We start from the raw sequence: 18,679 nt of genomic DNA, 5'->3' as shown, positions 1-18,679 counted from the left end.
TGTACGATCAATAACAGTAAAAGTGTTCAAAATGTACAATAATTTTGGAGGCAGCTCATTGATGCAACATACGCAGAACCCAAGTTACTCTCAGAGAGTCTTAACCAACTTTTGGGTTTGCTATCAGTACTTTCTTAGGCTTGCCTCAAAATAAAGACACACTTCGACTTTGATCTCACTCGCTGTCTGGCAACTCATAGTGGGCAATATCAAGTAAATAAGAAGAAGACGTATTTGCAAACTCATCTGCATAATTTTTCTGTGTACAGTAGTTTTTCAGCAAGTACAATAATTTTGAGCTTCCAATATGATAATTTCTGATTCAGGACCTGGCAACACTGGTTAGAACAGCCCAGACCTCTCCGGCTTGTTCCAGAAGTGAGTGGCCCCTGCCAGTGCTCCGCTGCTTCTCTAGATTTTGCACGCAGAAGAGACTCAAGCAGAAAGATAGCAAAGCACTGCTGATTGCCTCCATTTGCTTCCTCTGGAAACAGATGTGCTTAGGAACGGTGACATAACGTTCTCCATGCCAGGCTCAGCAAACGAATGGCTCAGTTGACATCCATGAGAATCGTGAGTACTCAATCCCCCCACGGAGTAATATCTAAATCACAGGAGCTCTGTTCATGGCTCACGAAGAATGCCTCAGACTAAAACATTTTGGTCTTTATGGATCCCACCTGCATTTGACATTTTATTGACAGAAAAGTGGAGACCTATGTTATGGAACAGAGAGGCTGTGATCCCCATTAATTATTATAAGCCTTCCAGAGGGCATCTCATTAAAGCTCCAAGAAAAAGCAGTCACCCCATAGTCACATGTTGTAATTTTGTGGTGCTAATTAAATGTGGATGATCAGTTTTCAACTTGTCTAATTAATAGGGGTTTGAGGGGAAAGCTTCTGTAGCAAAGGGAGTTTTACAGATCAGAGGGATAAAGGAGGATTCGCTTTCTCTGCAGCTTCTGTGATGTCAGTGAGATGGTGAGAACCTCAGATCAGGCTCTATAAAGCCTGTCGGCAACTGCATTGGACCTCATTGAGAATAATTCTCATCCACAGAGTGTGGACTGCTGCATCTGCCAACACAGTAAATGAGAACCTGCAGGATGGACCTCGCTTATCAATGGCCTCATTTACACAAGTGCTGAGCACTCTCAGGTCATATAGATGCTGCTGTGCATTGCAAGGGGCCCAGCAAAGAGCGCAGTGTTAGCCCTTTAGCAAAACTGGGCTAATTGCTCTCATCCTGGTGACATGATCATATTTGGACTGGAAGAAACAAACAGATTGTCCTGGGAGTGAACATTTCCCTGGGATTTTTTTTTTAAATCACAAGATGCGGCTACTTGTGGAAAACACAACATGGGATCAAAATTTCCAGTTTGCTCAGTACTTTCCTAACGAGCTCCTACATTAAAGAGACATGAGGGAATATTCTGTTGAGAGCCAAGCCAGGAGAGTAGGGACCAAGCCCACATCAAAGAAGAAAAATCTGACCAACACATTGCTTGTTTTTCAGTTGTATTTCATGAATCTTAGATTTGCCAAAAGCCACAAGCAAACGTTAATGGCACACTGTTTAATAAGTTGAGACACTGCAACTGGACTTTGAACAGCTAACTCCCCAGAGTGACCTAGAGCTAGGTTTCTAAAGGTGCCCCAATGTAGGATTCCCTAAAGTACGCAGGAGCCCAGCTTCCATTGAAACACATAGGAGTTGGTGCTTCCATACATCCCACTACCTGCCCATCTGCATTTTAGGTGCCTAAACAGCTATAGTATAGGACCAGTCCTCAAGGATTTCTTGCTTGAAATCAAAGGAGTAAGATGCTTAAATACCTTGAAGGATCTTGGCCATGGAATCCGATTTTCAGTGGGAATTATATGCAGTTATAACCTGCTTAGGTGCTTTGGAAATTCCCGTTAGGTACCTACTAGCATCCTGAAGTGCCAGAAGAACCTTTGAAAATTGGGCCTTCCTTGCCTAAATCACTTTTGAACGTGGGAATTTTGCTCTTAGCGTACAATATTCCTTGCTTCCATCTCTGAGCTAATTAGATGATGACAGAAGGGATAAATACATATCTAAGTGTGTAGAAGTACGTGTTGGGGTGCTCCTGTTGTTAAGCAGCAGCAGGTGCATCTGGTTTACTTGAGGTTATTATTTGCAGGTATATTAACAGGAAAAGTCAGGCTTTACTGTTTTTTGCAGTGTGTGCATTTTGAACCCAATTAGTTGAGTCAGGGAGTTATCTGAGGAGTTCAAGGGGGGGAGCAGCACAATAAAGTTACCTGATGGTTTAACAGGTAAATTCATAAGTCCATGTCTTCACAGTTTTATCTCATTAATTAAGGCAGCCTTCCTCTCAGCCTAAAAGATTGTCAATTAAGAGTTTGATCCTGCTAAATGCCTTTGACTGCCACTGGGAATCATATGCCCTTGGCAGCTTGAGGAATTGCTTAGCATGTTTCAGGATTGAGCCATCTGTGTTTTAAAGTCCTGGGCTCGCGTTATATAGTATGGGAGGGAAAAAAGACCGAATCTACCAGCATTTCCTGGGAGGACTCTGTGGGGGCATCTACATGTGAACCTATATTGCCGTAGCAATGCACTACGACAGTATAGCATCTGTGGGCATCTATACGTGACCAGCAGCTACTTCACCGTAGTGATGTGCTCCCCCATTAGAGCACCGTGCTATGGCCGTACGCCTTGCATATAGCGCAGTACGGGTTGTTACTGCACCGTGATTTAGTACTTCCTTTTGGTGTAGTAACAACGTTGCCATACTGACACGTGTAGACACACCTACTAGATTATACAGTCTGCCCGATGTTAATTAAATATTGAAGAATTTCTGGTTTACATCCCAAAGGTACACCAGCTGATGCACTCGAGATGAGATTCCAGCTAGAGAAAGGAGAAGATAATATTTAATCCCAGTCTGAAAATAAAGGGAGTACCAGGCTACTATTGCAGCCTTTTTTAAATGACACAAGTTACGTTGGCTTTGGCTTGCACCAGTTAAAAATGACTCTCTGGTGTTTTGCTAAAAAGCACATCATAAGCTAGACTCCAATGGGCTTCAAGGTGATTTCTATTTAATGCGTAGTGCAGGGGTGGGCAAAATGCGGCCCACGGCCAGATCCGGCCCACCAGGCCATTCTATCCGGCTTGCAGGGCCCCTAAAAATTTAGAAAATTAATATTTATCTGCCCCTGGCTGCCTGTCATGCAGCTCTCAATGGCTTGCCAAAACTCAGTAAGCAGCTCTCTGCCCGAAATAGTTGCCCTCTGTAGTGCCATGTATCAGATCTGAATGATGACCCACAGCTTTCCAGAGAGGCCTTTTTCTTGCTACACTTTATTGTGAAAATCATTGCTAAAGGTTTTTAGTATAGATGAGGCTCAGAACATGCCTCCAGCACACAGTGCTTTAAATCATTACTAGCTGCCAGTGGCTGGTGCTAACAACATTTTTGTGGTGGAGCCAAACTGATAGGAGTTTGGGGGCTTAAGCAGAGAAGAGACATGTTGGCCTGTCATCTCCTCCAGCCAGTCATTAATCCCTAAGAATTGCCTTGTACCAAGGTCATTACTGCTTAATTTAAATATTCTGACTGCTCATTTTTTAAATGACACAAGTTACGTTTTTATTGTTGGCTTTCTCATTCTCCACCTTACTTCCACTGTCTCTTACAGATATATCTATATATATATCTATATATATATCTATGTATAGATACATAGATATATATATAGATGTCGCTGTCCAGAAAACTCTGCTGCTTCTGCCTTGACCAAATATGAGCTCTGCTATTTCTTTTTCAAGCCATTGTTCAATTCTGCAATTGGATATATAAAAATGGCAAGGTCATTTCAGCTGATATACCATGGCCTTCCATATAAAAATTACCAGTAATATGAAAAAAGCATTCCTTACTCATTCTCTCTGCACATATCAGATGTACTCGTGCTGAATATTTAAGCTGATGTTAGGGTTAAAAAAAATTACCCTAGTGGTTTAAATTCCCTGGAGCCGAACAAATTTTCCTTGATGATCTCTTAGAAGGTTCATTGGTATTTCCATTGCTCCTAACAGACAAAGCTGGATGTAGTTAATTATAAGAAATACTTTCTCTGTGTATGGAGGAGAATAGCTAATTACTGTCAGTGCCCGCTCTGCCATGATTCTTTGTCTGCCATTATTAAGTTAAAAGAAAAAACTTCTACAAATAAATTAGGAAAGGTGAAATACAACTTTGTATCCCAAGTCAAGATTAAAGGGAACCCCTCCCCCCCCACTACTTGTATTTTGTTACATATCCTCTACTAAACTCTTTAAAACTGGGATAGAAACATTCTTTTTAAGTCAAGACAGATGGGAGCTAGAAAATAAATGAATGAGTGTGGAATCCGGGAAGAGAAGGCAAAGAGGGCAGTGGGTATGGCAATATTTCTTTGTCTAGGGCTAATTATAAAAGCTTTGCAGAAAATCTGGAAATGTGATATTAGCTATCAATGCTTAGAACTGGTCTATCCTTGCTCCTAATAAAGTCCTTTGTAAAGTTTCAGTTTCCTTCAATATCAGCAGAATTAATTCAATGCTAAATTCCCTTGTAAAATCCCACCTCCAGAATCAGTTGGCAATTAATTAATACAGCATTTGTTGATTTTTCAGTCATGATAAGAATGAATGACTCTTAACTGCAATACTCCAGTCAAATGTGGGTTAGCACATTTAGCCTCCCTAATTCTTTGTGCAGATTACTTCTTCATTTCCTGTCCCAAATTGTTGAGGTGTTGGTTTTCATCCCACGGCTGTCTGCATTTCATAGTAAATGATCTCTTTGTTTAAAATAAGATGTGCAACTCTGTCCTCTTTGTTTTACAGTGCTGAGCTGTGTACTCCTCATTCTGTACTGTTCTCTACACTTCTGTATCCTAGCAAAACATATTGTAAGAGTCTAAGAGTCTATGGAGTATTATGTATCTTAGGAGAAGGGCTCTTGAGAAGTAACCACGACAAAATAATTCCTCCTTATTCATTGTCCTTTTGCTAACCAGCGAGATTAGCATGTCAGCATATTGCATAAACAATAAATAACATTCTACATCACAAGATCAGGACAGCTGGTTCTCCAGATTTTGCACAGAATTAGTTTACAACCTGCGTGCTTGGCCTCCCACATTTCTGTGATAAATTATTTGTTCTTTATTTCCCTGGCCAAAAGACTGGATGCTTATGCCATGTCAAGAGAAATTCAGACAATATGTGTGATGCACAGAAGCTCGTGAGAGAGAGTTTTTAAAGAACCACAGAAAATAGTGGCTTTGATAATGGCCCCTTCTTTCCTCTGTTTGTGAGTTGTTAAATTAGCAAATAGGAGTCTAGTTCAGCAAAATAGTAGGCATGTGCTTAAACCCGCTGCTCTTCAGCAAAGCACTTAAGTGTATTCTTATCTTAAGTACATGCATGTGGCTGAAAGTAGGCAAGTGCTTTGCCAAATGGGAATGATCCACTCAATTGGACCTGCCAGTATCCCCTTTTTCTTATGGATCAGATACCATCATAATGGCAGGGTTGCCAACTCTCCTGAGTTTTTTGAGATGCTCTGGGGTGGGCAAAATAGAGCCCGGGTGCTGGATCCGGCCCTCCAACCCATTCTGTCCAGCCTGTGGGGCCCCTAATTTTTTTTTTTAAATAATATTTATTTGCTCTGGGATGCTTGTTGAAGATGACAGAAGCCAGGGGCAATAGGACCCAGAGGAAGCTGGCAGCAGGACCCAGTAGCAAGGCCCCTCCAGCCCTGCTTCCCCAACCAGAAGCCCCTGTCTAGCAGAGGCTTCTGGCTTGGGACCGTGGGGCTGTTCCTACTTCCCTGTGCCAGAAAGGTAAATGCAGCCCTTGACAGCTTGCCAAAACTTGATAAGTGGCCCTCCACCCAAAATAATTGCCCGCCTCTGCTCTAGACCCCACTTGCAAATTCCAATCCTGCCTGGGGGAATTGTCTCTCTGATTGGCTGCTCTACTGCAGGAGTGGGACGCACAGCCAATCAGGACTCATAAGGAACCAGTTCAGAACAGCTCTTCTTCCTTTTTCCCCTTCTGTCCTGACTCATGCTTCCTGAAACCTTGCAGCTGACTGCTTTGCAGCTGGTATTATTCAGTACCTTGTTGGCAGCTTAAGCAGATAAAATGACTTTACATTTTCACCATACAGATTATAGGATGGGTGCAATGGAGATCTTCACTCTGGCTACAGGTACTTCATAAAACCTGTTAGCCAGGCAGCTTTAAATTGAATCCACTTAATCAAATACCCATGTTCACCCCCAGCCTCCTTTAAAAATTTAAGTTTCTTCAAGTTGTAAATGTGGCGTTGAAAACATGTGCTCTATGCACAGCTTTTATTCTGCTCCACAGCGAACACTCTGGTACCAATAAGAAACTCAATATGCACATTGTTCATCTTGGAATTAAATATGTGTAAAAAAAAAAGACAACTTGGATTTTACTCCTTCTGTGAGGATAGTTTGAACAATCTTATATAGAGTAAACAGAGCAATCACATATCACAGAGAAGTGAAAACAGGGCCCTGCATCCTGAACATTAGTGCTTGTCACTAAAATTGCTTTTAAAAAAAAACCTCTGAGTAAATTATAGGAAGCAGATAGTGTACAACTCTTTTTTCATAAGCTTGGTTGGCCAGGCAAGGCAGAAGGGATGGCTAATAAATTGTGTGTGCATGGGGGAGTACATCAGGATATTATTTTTCAGAAAGACTTGATATTTTGCCAGTGGAACAGTAAGCATAATAATTACTCAGAAGATGTTGATAGTCCCATCTCCCGCACTTCAACCTGCTCCATGGAATCACATGGCTTTTCCTGAAGTAAGGGCTATGAGGGGCTGGCCAGGCTGATGCCAGCAGTGACTGGTTATAAGATATTTTGGTCTTTAACAACAGATATCAGGGTGATGGGGTAAGATGGGTGTGAGTGTCTTTTCATTTTCCTGAAGGCAGTTTTCAAAAGTTTGAAAGAGTCTAGGATAACCTGAGCATCTCAACTATGCTGCTCTTTCCAAGACTCACGCAGATTGCTACAGTTAGTCCCAGCCATGAGTCATCACACATTAAACAGTTTTTCCTAATTTATAATTTGTATTTGGTTGACTTCAGTTTCCAGCTATTACTTCAATATCTGTCTGCACTACATTAAAGAGCTCCTTAGTGCCCAACACTTCCTTCCTGTTAAAGTACTAATACACTTTTATTGGGTAACCCCTCAATTTTCTTTTGACATTCACTGTAAGGCAGGGGTGGGCAAAATATGGCCTGCAGGCTGGATCTGGCCTGTGAGATCATTCTATCTGGCCTGCAGGGCCCCTAAAAATTTAGAAAATTAATATTGATCTGTCCTTGGTTCTTGTAAAAAATGACAGGACCCAGGGGCAGTAGGGCCCAGGGGAAGTTTGGCAGGCTCCTACAACAGCAGGGCTTGCCCGTCCGCCCCCCCCACACACACACACACACCACCTCTGTGCTGCCTAGCGTGCGAGCTCTGGGTGGGCAGCAGCAGCAAACACTGCCAGGTATGGCAAGCAGGGGGGCAGGGCCCAGGCTGGCAGTGGGGGCAGGTTACAAGCTGGTGCTGAGTGTGGTGGGGAAGAAAAGTGGCCCCATGCCCACCCTGTGGCTGGCGCCCTGCTCTGCAGCTGCTTGCAGCCTGCTTGGGGCTGCCTGTGCCTGCTCAGGACAGCCCTGTGCAGGCTGCAAGCGGCTGCAGCAGGGAGCACCAGCCACAGGGCGGGTGAGGGACCGCTTTTCCTGGCATTCAGCACCAGCTCATTACCTTCCGGTGAGTGTGGGATCACGGCTGCATGCTGCCCCCCACCGTACTGTGGGGCTGGTGGGCACTGGGAGTGAGCAGGAGTGTGGGGCATTGCTCTGAAATTTTGCCATCTTTGGTGTTTATTTCAATCTATAAACATGTCACCATGCTTTCATTCATGCACTGTAATGTTTCAGATGCAAGTAACTCACATGAAACTTCCTCCAAGTCTTTTCTCACAGTGAACTAACATTTCTGGTGGTGTAAATCAGGTACCTTCACTGGATCAATGCTGCTAGAGTGACCTACACCAGCTGTCCCAGTGGTTGCATCTACATGTTCACTTTACTGCTGAGTAGACTAATTAGCTCCACAGTAAAGCATCACAGTCTACACATATGCTGGTATTAGGGCACAGTAAATTACTTAACTCTGCGCTAAGGTAGTACTGTTGGGGACAGTACAGTCTTATGGCGGGGTCATTACATGTAGTTAAACACACGTGTAGACAAGGTTTAAATTGCTCCCAGCCAGCCAAGGGCCAGACTCCTGCCTGACCTTCATGCCCCAGCCAGCCCCTCTGCTGCCCAGTGTTGCCACCCAGAGCCTGAGGCCCATCCCCCACGCTTCCTGCCAGGCCAGGGCTGCTCCACCCTGGCTCAAAGTGCTGCTGTCCTGGGCACATGTGTCAACTGCACCCAGGAGCAGTTGACTCTGTGAAACTGCTCTGAAGTTTAGTGCTTCACTTTAATTTCACTTGTAGATGCACCCAATATGTCTTTAGATCTCCACTCCACTTCAACTAAACAATCCCTATGGAAAGCTGAGTCATTCACTCTGGGCCCTGCATTTTGCTACCTTCACAACACGGGACTATGCATTTTTTACAGGGCTGTTTCTTTTTATTTTTCTGTGATGCAGAACTAGTATTCATGGTTTTTTGGTCCATTTTTTCCATTACATCCCTAATATCAGCAGCTAATATTGATGGGAACTAGTTCTTTCTTTGTGCTGCCACAAAATACAGTAGGACCCTTGGAGTATATGATAAATGAGAGCTATATCTGTCTGTGCAAGGGAGAAAATATCTGTTCTTGTGTCTCAGGAACACTGCCTATCTTTAGGCAGGATTGATGGCGCATAATTATTTTCAATCTTTTAATGTAGCAGTTCTGAGATGCAAACCTCTTTTTAGGCCAGTGAGAGCCTGACATTTAAATATGATTATTTATTTGTACTGAACAGTGTCTAACAATATCTGCTATCAGAATAGACAGGCTGTGCAACATGAGCATTACAGTCAGGTACCTGAACACCTGCAATGTGCAAAAAGAGCTTTATCTATGTTGGGTGGAAGTCAGTTGAGGTCATCCCAGGTCATGGCCTACATACATGACCAGCACCAACCTCCTTGGTGTGGCAGGAAGTCTTCCAAGGAGCGAGCATTGCTCTTGGCAATAAAGCTATACTTTTATTCAAGCAAAATGAGGTTTCAGCCCATGGCAGAGATTGAGGCAACCCGCTGTGGGGAGTTGCCTATGGATATTCCCCAGCAATGATGCAACATCCTCAGGAACCGGCACTTAAATATACTGCTGAATACTGTCCAACGTGATGAGTGGTTTCAAGAGCCCCTGACTCTTTTCCTGCAGGGTAAGAACCAAGCACCTACTCTGGGCTCTTTCAAAAAACGTGGATGTTTTTCTTGCTGGGGTCACTTGATCCCAGCTGACTTCCTGCCTACGGTGGGGGGCTGGACTCGATGATCTCACGAGGTCCCTTCCAGCCCCTAATGTCTATGAAATCTATGGAACTGTCTCCTGCACTCGCTGGTGCGTATGTGTGCGGCGAGCTGTGCAGTGAGTTCACTGACTGCTTGGGCCTGAGTCTTTCACCTGGACCACCTATCCCTGGAAGTACTCAGGCCCTTCTTTGCCCAGTGCACGTGCTCCCTAGATCAGTCGTCTCTGCCATAGATCCTAGCACAGTCCAGCCACTCTCTGAGCCCCAAATCCTTTTACAGCAGTACCTGGGTGAGTTCAGCTATTGTGTCTTTCAGCACACAAAGAAACCTGAGCACCACATCAGCATCTTTGCCAGGCCTTCTAGAGCCAACTGACTGGCTCACAATAACACTGATTTCTCTGGGGTCCCCTTTTAGTACTGTTACAGTTGCTCCCTGTGAAAGCCATCAGCAACCACCCCCTTGTCTTGGTTTGGGCGTGTACATGCCTCCAACCTGATGAAGTTCCCTTGGTGTTTGTCAGTCTCTGCGGCCATCCCCAACGACATGGAAGGTGAGCCAAGCAGGAATTCTGCAGGATGGCGTGTTTCTACTGCTACCCAGCCACTACCAGTGGGATCTGGCTTGTCCCACCTCATAACTTTTCCTGTTCGCTTCTAGCAATTTAGGACTACTTTGCAAGGTGGGCTTTATGGAACAGCAGCACAAGCCCTGATGAAAGCCAATGGGATTTGTACTTGTCGCTTTCTTGAGCGCTCTTGCAAAGAAGGACAAAATCCTGGCCTTACCAGTGAGAGTTTTACCCTGTGTCCCCTGCATTCCCCTCATCTCCTTGAAACCCTTCTCCCATGAAAAGGAGAAAACCAAGTGAAACCCCCCTGCCCTATCCCAAGGCTTTAGCATGAGATCTTAACTGGGTACCCTAGCACAGCAGTACAGTCCAGCTCTTGCAGTATCTAAACCAATACAAAGTGGAAGAAATTGCATTGTATCATTACTACTAACAGATTGTCTTTGTATGCATCTTTGTCATTACCATGTGGCAGGAATGACATTAAGGTTATATAATTTATATGTACTTTAGCTTTCTTATTTCTCACCTTTGTGGTCATGTTTGTTTGTTTGCATCTTAATGTACATAGAGCTGGCAAATGCCATTTAAAAATATAATATGCCAAGTATTTGTCGGGCAATATTTGTTCAATATATTATTAATGAAAATTGTTTCCATTATTCAACCAGCTATCATGTAAACTCCATTTAAAACTTGTGATTATTCCCTTGTACTCTTCATAATCAAATGCAGTAGAAATTTGATTATACTGACTTGGAATTATTAATATACCCTGAATAATTTAGTTATCACCGCTGTTCAGATCTGTGCTACTAGTATGTAGGGAGCACAAATGGTGATAGATATAGAACCTGTAATTGCTATTACAAATTACTAAATTGAACCTATCAGAAAAAATGGTTAGGACCTTGTCTTGTTAATTAATTTCCGACAACCACTTATATTGCTGGTATCACAGATATGACAGATAAGGAATGGGGTCTGCACAGAGTAGGTACGTCAACTGGGTGCACACTTAGGAACATTGTGCTAAAAATGTTTAAAAAATGATGGTGGTAGCAAGAGTCGTATGATTTATTTATTGCATTTTGTGAATGCGACTTTTTGGCTTCAAGGGACAAGGGACTTGCAAAGAGATTCTGTCCCAGCAGATCTGCGCATTGGTGCTGAGTTAGACTTGCTTGTTTTGCAGGTTGTAATGCAAGGTGAAGAGTGTTCTCTGCAAGTGGCTCCTTTCACTTAGAAGATGGACCGTGAGAGCCAAGGTTTGACCCCTACAGCCAGCACAGCTGAGTCAGTGCCACAGAGGAAGTGAGCTGCACCAGGAAACGTTCCCTGGAACTTGGAGGAAGCAGGGACCAAAGTGAGACTCTGTTAAATTCCTGTTCTTTCCCTGGGGTAATGTCTCTGTGTGCTGCCCTGACCCTGGGCTGCTAATAAGATGCTAACCTGCATATTACTAAATCACACAATGCTCAAAATCCCAGTCTGTGTTTTGAGATGCAGATGGGTTAGAAATGGATCTTAAATATCAGGAAAGGACTTGCCCACATGGGCAAAAGTTTTGTTGTTATTATCCCCTTTGATTCGTAAGCTGTCCTGGGTTGCATTTATTGGCATTTGGGGTTCATGGAGAGGTAATCACCACTGTGTTTCTGCAGTCTTTCATTTAATGGATGTGGTGTCCAGCTACATATCACTGATGAGCCAACAACTGTTGATAAAACTACTGGGAAGCTTTCTGACAGGCTTATTTGCCCATGAAAGGTGCCAGCTCCTTGCCCATGTCAGGAGAAGCTTTAGGAAGGAACCGCCTCTCACAAAGGGACGCTTTCTCTTCAACTCTCTCCTTGTTCTGGGAGGAAAAACTAGCTGCTTCAGCCTATCCCCCAGATCAGCCTACTCCCAAGCTCTGTCTGGTTAACTCCTGCGACACTTGGCAGGGAGAGCAGGGATATAGTAGCCATAGCCTTTCTGGCTACGTTCCCTTCTCTGCCTCCATCCCTCCCACTTCTTCAAAGAGTGGAATATTGTACGACCACTCTTCACTCTCCTGGCCTGAAGCCCCAGCCAGCACTTCAGCCCCCGTCTCTCCTCTCATGATTGAGTAAGAGTTGGGGACATTCCAGCCCCTGGTAGTTGCCTATCAAGACACATCAGAAATATTCTGTTGTTGCCATGAGTAAAACTAAATCAAGCTGGTGTCACTCTCAGGGCCCAGGCATGCTTGCGCCTGCCGCAGAAAGCCTTCCCTTCTGCACAGTACTCCCTTAAACTTCCAAGGCCTTTTCATGCTGTTCAGCTGTGCTTTTTAATTGCTTGCTACAAAACACGTGGGAGGACGGAAGATCACAAAGCCCAGGTTAATTCCATTTTCAAACATGGATAAGAGCATCCAGTGTTGTGGGGATGGCATACGAGCAGTCTCCCGATTTCCCTATAGCGTGCTTGCCTGCCAAACGAGAGAGAAAGAATCAATCAGCATGTTGCCACCAGTATTGATATAGTATGACACAGAGCTTGACTAGAAAAATGAAGAGGAAATTAAGTATAACACAGCGATAATGTAATGATCAATGCTGCGCACTACAGTTTAAAAACACCCTTTGTATGCACTTGAAAGGAAGACATTTAATCAGTGCTGGGTGCAGGTATTGACATATATAAGCTTCAATTGGCATGCCGACGGCAAAGCCAAGGCACTTGCATTCAGCAGTTAACCTCCATGCATTACCAGCTAGCAGGCAAAGAAAGGATCAGAAAGTGCCAAGGCAAAATTAACCCTGTGATTTCTGAGCTGCACCATGGTAGATGAGATCTGGGGTCTCAGCTCATGAAATTGCTCCATAATGCTTAGTCCCCAGTGCAGTCAATCACATGAATCATCCTAGAAAAGTCAGTGGGACTGCTCACATGCTTAAAGCTAAATGTGCTTTCAGTGCTTTATGGTCTTAGGCCAGTGGTTCTTAACCTTTTTAGACTCAAGGCAGCCATCATTAGACTCAAGAAAATTGAGTGTCTCAGAAACTGTCAGCTCTTCATTTTTAATCATTTTTTTGACTACAGAAAAATAATAGAAATTTTTTTTCTGTTGCAAAGAACTCAGAAAGCCTACCGCAGGTCAGAATGTTTCTAAAACTATGGATTTCTGTTTGAAACCTCTGGGTTTATCTTGTGAATTGTGTTTGCACACCTAGCAGTGCTGACATTGTGTGGCACCCCATGGCATCCTTGAAAGGCTCTCAAGGCACCCCATGGTGCTGCAGCACCCTGGTTGAGAATCACTGTCTGAGACTATCATGGCTTTTGGCCTTGAGACTTTTCCCTAATATATAGCTTTTAAGAAGTCAGAAATATCAACAAAAAATAGTCATGAAATCACTAGGGACTGATATCATTTGAGGATACCTTATAGATAGGATTGTGTGACTGACACATCCTGATAGTGCTTTAAAATAACTGATTAGTTTACAATACCATAATTTAAATCTCCACAATGACCGGAGCACCACCTCATCCTAGTTGTAGTAGGGTTCCCACAAAAACCTGGTGACCTTTTCTTTTCATTATATCCAGGAGTATTTCATAGTTGTGTAATACAATACCAGATTTTGATCTCTTACCTCATACAGAAATTCTTCTCTCTTATAGCAAACTCTTATCTCTTAGGATTTCCAGCTAGTGGTTCCCATGTCTTTCACTTTTTTATTTCATAGGTGAGATAGTTCATTTTCTCCTGTGTCTGCCTGAAACCACTCCCCCCCCGTGTTTAACCTCCAGAATCTAACTTCATTAGAATTTTATCTATTTTTTATAACAAATTTTATTGCCAACCGTAGAAGGAATTTAAAGATTTGGCTACTACATGTCAGGGGAATTGGAAATGCTTGCATACCAATTTAACAAGGGAAAAACAAACCCTGTGTGATTTATCCTCCAATCACAACTGAAAGCAGTGCGATTTGAATTTTATATGCAATGCATGGAACAGTATCATTCTGCCGAGCAGATCATATTTGAAAAGAAAATCAGATGAATTTCTAAAATTTACACTACTCCATGAGCAGAAAAGTAAGTGGCGTTCATCACACAAGTTATTTGCTGTGAATTACTTGTTTGCTTCTAATCCCGATGGTATTTGTCAACTTCTAGGAAGATTTCAGCTGCAAAGCATACAAAATAACATACCTCAGGAAATCTGTCATCTCAAGAAGTTTTATTAGTTAAACATAGCCTATTCATGCAGTTTCTAAGCATTTCTCTCACATCCTTTAATAAGAATGACAAATTATATTGCCACTTTGGCTGTTCTGAGAGACATTGTGAAATTTGCTTTGCAGACACATTGCATTTTAATGGATATAGCATTAAAACTAAAAGCAGATTGCATTTCCCCCTTGCCCTAAAGCTCTATGTTTGTCTGGAAAGCAGCTCTACCCAAAAGTGATCATAACTTGTTCACCAATTCATTCTTTAAAACCATTATTCACCTGTCCCTTACCACTCCAAATTGTTGTCCGAAGTGTTGTTATTTTGTTTTATGCATTGCAATCAGCCAGTCATCGTAACGGTATTTAACATTTATATAGAGGTTTTCACCCAGAGATCTCATAGTGCTTTGTATCTTAAATATCATTATCCCATATTGCTGATGGAGAAGGAGAGACAGAGAGACACATACACAAAGTGACTTGCTAAAGATGAAACAGAAAGCCAGTTGCAAAACCAGAAACAGAACCCAGGTATCCTGATTCCCAATCTAGTGCCCTGTCCGCTGGGAACATGCTGCATTGGAGGACTGGGCATTGGTGGGAAGAAAAGGGAAAATAGAAATGAATGAAGTGCTCAGTTCCAGCTCAATCCATTTTTAAATTTGTTCAGCATGACTAGGTGTTAGCATGTGGTTGTATTCATTCACAAGTTCTCTTAAATGTCCCCACATCCCTCCATTATTTAGGTATCAGGGGGCACCTCTACACAAGACACTACGTCCATAGTGATGAGCTGCGGTGACGTAGCATCAGTGGGCATGAACCCTGACACCCCTGCTACTTTGCAGTAGCTCGTTGCTACTGTGCAATAGGGCCAGAAACAACCCATGCAGCACCGGGACTGCGCAATACTGGCTGTGCTGTGCAGTCATTTAGTACTTGCAAAGCTTGTTGCTAAAGCAAGTACTAAACAGCTGTGCAGCAACAGCCGGTACCGCGAGTCCTAAATGATAGCAAGTACTAAATGACTGTAACAGTAACAACTGCGCAGTTGGGCGCATGTGTAGATGCACCCAGGTTATGATAAACGAGATTATAAGGTCTGTCATTTATTATGTCAGACCGTAGGTCCAATTCGGCCAGTATCCTGTACCGCACAGCAGCAGAGAGCGGATGCTGAAAGGAAGAGTGATCAGGGCATGACCAGGGCTTTTCCTGTTCCTCTCCCACTTGCAGCCTCCAGCACATAAGTTTTAAGAAGTTCTGGTTCAGCAGCTACTGATACACACCAGGTGCGGCCCATTATGGGACCTACAGTACTACAGGGCCAGTGAGGCTGGTGATCCAAAATCAGGTGTTTCTGCAGTGGGTGAATGATGAGAGCAGACAGGTGGCAGGGCCTGGGGCAAATGTAAGAGAAGCCACCAGCAAGCATCACCCCGTTGCTTCAGGCTCAGGGAAAGGCATAACAATGTCCTGACTGGTGTAGTTCCCTTCGACCGTGTTCTTCAAGGATTTTCTGTCTCCAGCTCAGTGGATTTGGGAGCTGATTTACTTTCTTCCGTTTACTGGTGGTCCCCTTGAACAAAGCAGAGATGTGTTGGCCGTATGAAAGGACTTTCTTGACAGCTGCTTGTTTTGCATCACGTTGCTCTTCTCCACTTAAATGTCCTGGATTAAATTCTACTCTTCTTACACCACCATTGCTACCCCCACTGTCTTCAGTGAGATTAATAACGAACCTGAAAGCAAACCTCAGGCGCTTGTTCTGTATGTATTTCATTGTGCCGTTCTTCACGCCATCATTGCTGCTATGGGATCAGTCATTTCTGGATGGGAGCTTTGAGGTGCACAGAAAAGAATAGTGTTGAGGACAGTGATCATTTTAAACATGGCAAGTGATCGTTGTTTCAGTTCAAACTCCCTTTAACAGCTGTGGGAACATTTCAAGTGTGTTATGGGGATTTAGGCATTCAGAGTAAAAGTCAGCTTTGTTCAGCGGTCCAGCACCCAGCTATTTTTTTTTCCATTCCTATCTCTCAGGTTCTGTTTTCACCCCACTGGGAGTAAATCACAGCCTCACAGCACAGGACTGAAGGGTGCTTTGGGGCTGATAGCCTACAAAATGACTATAGATAATACTTGGAGGGCTTTTCCACTTTTGCTGTACATGTATGCATGCATGCATTGCATCAGGCAATACAGATGTATCTAAAGACAGGTCTTTGCTTTGTAAAGAAAGTTTCTCTTACAGCTGTATTCAACAGTCATATTCACTGCTCTTGACCGTGACTGGATGACATTCTCTTCGGTCCCCCACCCACCTGATAACTAACAGAAATCCTGCAGAGCGGCTCTATCAATCCTGAGGCTCTGAAATTAGTAAGGGATAATGAAGCTACAGCAGGAGACAAATCTTAATATGAACCAAGTCATCAGAGAATTAGTCCAGTGTCTACAGTAGGAGGCTGTATGAGGAGACCTCTTTAAGCATCTTTTAAATTCTTTTATCATATCTACCTGGGAAAACTTGTGCTTCTGAATTTCATGGCTGAGGCCTATGGATTGTATTTAAAAATGGCCTGTCCCAGAGAATACCTTGGCTAATATCTGACCCTCTTCTGCTGAGAGCCACAGCTTCAATGAGATCAGATATAGGAAGTGAAGTACACGTGTTTCTGCTACTACAAAGGCCATCAGAAAGGCAGATTATGAATATCAAGAAAAAAGCCTAGGTAGTTGACACTTAGTGATACACACTGGGAGATGGCAACAGCAGTTGAGATAGTTCCAGCTTTGAGGTCCTTTCCATGTACTGCTCTGTGATAATGTGCCAGTCATAAAACAAACGTGTCTCTGATCACGCCTGGCTTGATTAAAATACGTTCGGCTGCACGAATACATATAGGACTTCTTCTCTGAGGGACTCACCCTGCCTGCCAGGAGAACAGGCAGCAGAGCTATTACCATTCAAATGGCAATAAGATGTGTGATTTAGGTTTTTCAGGTCTCTGCCTTTTATGCTCTAATAATAGAAATCATTAGGAATCCATTGAAACGTTCCATTTATTACAGTAAATTTAGGTGGCTGGTGACATTAAGTGCTGTTATGGGTCCCAGCCATGATTACCGCCAAGCAGAGTCCTGTTCTGGCTGAATGAATATGCATTAATTCAAGTGGTTGAAGTATTTATCTGTCAGGGATGCAGAATAAGGCCCAGGCAGCTGTTGCAGAAGAGACCCTCTCAGCTCAAGCCTCTTGTGCTGTTATTTGAATTAAAGATACCATTGTCTAGAAAAGTCCATGTTATAGGGGAGGAGGGGGGGATGGGGGGAGTCTGCAAACAAGGTGGTAATAGCTTTGATGAGCTTCCAGGATGAGGTAAAGCAGTCTAGGCACAGGTGGGGGCACACGTTATGGTAGTCTCATGTTCCTTGGTCCCATGTGGGTCTTATTCCTATTTATTTCCTGGAATAAAGCTGCTGTTGGCACAAGTAAGGCAGGCATGATTTCCCTGTATCAAACGTGCTCAAGGCTTCGGTGTCTGATAGAGACTGGGCCTTCTGCCTTCGTGACAGCCGTTGGTGACAGAAGTGTTGACATTACAAGCTGCAAGGACACACTGGGGGCTTGATTGTCAGTAATGCCCAGACTGCTCAGTGGAGAAACAAAAAGCGTGGGAGCTAAGGGACTTATGTCACTTTTTTCAAGCCAAGGGCTGCTCTAAATTCATTCTCCCTGCCGGGGTTGTTCCCACAGCACCATCATTTTGGTGCCTCCCCCCACCCTGCCTAATTTCTATAACTGGGGATGCAGGGAGGGTGGGATGAAGTCATTACATCGGCTTTATGTCCAGCAGGAAATCCCTCCATACCTGGTGGCCTGGTTCTGGTTTTAAAGTGCTTGCTCCCAAGACACTATGTCCCTGGACTCTGAATGAGTGTGGACTCATAGGTGGTGTTCATCACTTGGAAGTACATAGCTGCTACACTGTGAAAGAGGTGGTGTAGGATGTGCAAAGTGAATGGAGTAAGGTGTTTCTCAGTGCGAGTACAGGAATTGACCTGAGCACTGGTAGGATGGATTATAAAAGGTAGTTTCATAACTGGCATTTATTTCACCCATCTCACCGGGTGCACATTGGCTCGAGTTGTTCCGTTGCTCAGCTCATACAGGTAAGTCCCTGTTGTATCCATCCCAACCAAAGGAATGTAACTGGTGGAAAGTCATATTTTTAACATCATCTTTAATGAGCAGGGAAGAGTCATGGATTCAAACTCTGAAGTAAATGACTGTGAAGCAGATAAACC

The 18,679-nt window shown here is 43.6% G+C and overlaps 1 long non-coding RNA gene across 1 annotated transcript in view; it reads left to right on the top strand.

Annotated features, from left to right (window-relative positions):
- LOC149857082 (uncharacterized) overlaps positions 1–18,679 on the top strand; it is a 43,847-nt gene that overhangs the window by 9,797 nt on the left and 15,371 nt on the right. Inside the window, exon 3 of the long non-coding RNA XR_016444334.1 lies at positions 11,350–11,520. This is a non-coding gene — a long non-coding RNA (uncharacterized LOC149857082). The remainder of the gene's footprint in view (positions 1–11,349; positions 11,521–18,679) is intronic.

This window comes from Crocodylus siamensis, chromosome 9, assembly GCF_052110815.1.
Source record: "Crocodylus siamensis isolate JL-2025a chromosome 9, ASM5211081v1, whole genome shotgun sequence".
NCBI classification, from domain to species: Eukaryota; Metazoa; Chordata; order Crocodylia; family Crocodylidae; genus Crocodylus; species Crocodylus siamensis.
Note: the sequence above shows the minus strand (reverse complement) of the source record. Positions and strands in the feature narration are given on the sequence as shown.